The following is a 2,148-nucleotide window of genomic DNA, read 5'->3' as shown; positions in this document are numbered from 1 at the left end:
TTTCGAGAGATCGGAACTTTTATAAACAACTCGTAAAAGTCTAACCATTTTATTGTTGATTTTATCTTAAGCAACACATGCACCCATGCCCATCGTTTAATATTAAAAGTTTATTTTGTTAATTAGCTAGTCGGTCCTATTTCAGTCTTTTTATAAACAAAAATCAAAAGTTATTTTACATCTCGAAACTCGTGCAAGAAGCTCATGTTAAATCTCTAAATCTCAATCATACCTTCTCTGTGGGAACGATCTCGGTACTTTGTACCACTTTATTACTTGCAAGCGATCATAGTGTCGGCGTATACTTGCACCGACATTGTGCGGACATTCTGCCCACTAGGAATATGCGAACGATCCTAGCCTGTCAATTATGCAAGTACCCTTCTAATCAACGTTAAAACTTACGTTTTTATAATTTTAAGGTGTAATTTAAATTGATTCTGAAATAAATAAAAATTAATATAGCAACACGTTTGTACTGTATACAACATTATTTATTTAGTTTAATTTAATATATCATGCTAATAAAATAATATAATATTGTTTATATATTCTAAAATAGAAAATGATTAAATACACTTTTTATATACCAAATAATTATTATTCTTTCTCTTTTTGGAATTATGACACGAGTTTAATCACATGTGCATTAAATACGACACGTCATATGGTTTATATATAATTGATTTTTGGTTATCCTTTTATTTCTATATTGTATTCAAGAAAAAACAAAGAATATTATGTATTAAAAGCTTGTCTTGTATGTGATTAAACGTAAAAGTAGACATACCTGCTTGTGAGCATTTGGAAGGAACATAAACATCATGGTAACTCTTCTTGATATACTTACGCTTCTACTTATGAAAACTTAACAACCAACGACAAGCTTGAGATAACAAAACGTAAACAATAAATAAAGAACTAAATTAGCAACTTCCTTAAATTCCCAATTCATAAACAACTAGTGTAACTTTGAAGAGCTTAAACCAAGTGGTAAGTATAACAACAAAATCCAATCTATTGAACACCCAACATGGTAGAGGTGAGCATGGACAGAAAAAGAGAAAAAAAAAAGTAAAGGAACCATAAAAAAGAAACTTATTGGTGGCACCATGTGTTTAGAGTTGCTGATTTGATTCTTTTGGAGCAGCAAAATCCATAAGTCCTCTAATACGTCACCAACAATATGAAGATATTTGTTAAATCAAACAAAATGAGAACATAAGCATCCTTTTCTTGACGACGGGTGTATAAATTTGGCCATTATGTACCTCAGTGATGTGGGCATTAGTTAGGCAACAAATATACCGTTACAACATAATATTCTGAAAATTCAATTTCAAAATCTTTCTCAAAAATTGTGCATTACTAATATTCTCTTTGTTATTTTCTTCAATAGTGTAATACAAAAAATTGGTCTTACAATACCTTGGTGATATTTGTTAGTTTAAGCAAGAGAAAAGCAAACATTAGTATATTTTATCCAAACCTATCATGAAAATACATGAAGGAAGATGGAGGGAATCCACGATCAGATTTACTTCTCAAGCTTGTTAGTAATGCATTTAGTGTTTCATTTGTGGCAGATGATACCTCAAAACAGAAGCACACAAGTTGTAAAAAATGAAAAATAACTCACTACATATTTATGATATTTAATAATATGATTAAATTTAAATATTTGATATTGAACTTGTTTTGAAAGTATTGATGAGACGATTATAATAGTACAATTTGTAAAAAAAATGTATTTTTTTCGTTTATATATGATTATTCATGTTAATGTGATAATGATATAAAATCAAAAAATAGAAAGAACAAGATATAAAGTAAATTAAATAAGTAATTATTAGAGTATTTAAACATTAAAAGTTATTTGATTTTTAATATAATCTTGAGATCGTGGAGGTTTGATGGAGGTTGTGTGTTGTGCAACTTTAAATTTGTACATTAAGAGCGTAAAATAAAATTTTAAAAAATAAAGGATATAGAATAAATACATTAAATGTGTATATCTCATTTGAAATTAGAATATGTAAAAAAAATATTATATATCACTCACAAGACATAATTAATGAAAAATAAACAATTCTTAAAATTATAAATTAATTAATTAATAATATATTCAGATATAAAATTGGTTATTTA

This window comes from Cynara cardunculus (genome assembly GCF_001531365.2).
Source record: "Cynara cardunculus var. scolymus isolate 2C chromosome LG 9, CcrdV1, whole genome shotgun sequence".
NCBI classification, from domain to species: domain Eukaryota; kingdom Viridiplantae; phylum Streptophyta; class Magnoliopsida; order Asterales; family Asteraceae; genus Cynara; species Cynara cardunculus.
Note: the sequence above shows the minus strand (reverse complement) of the source record.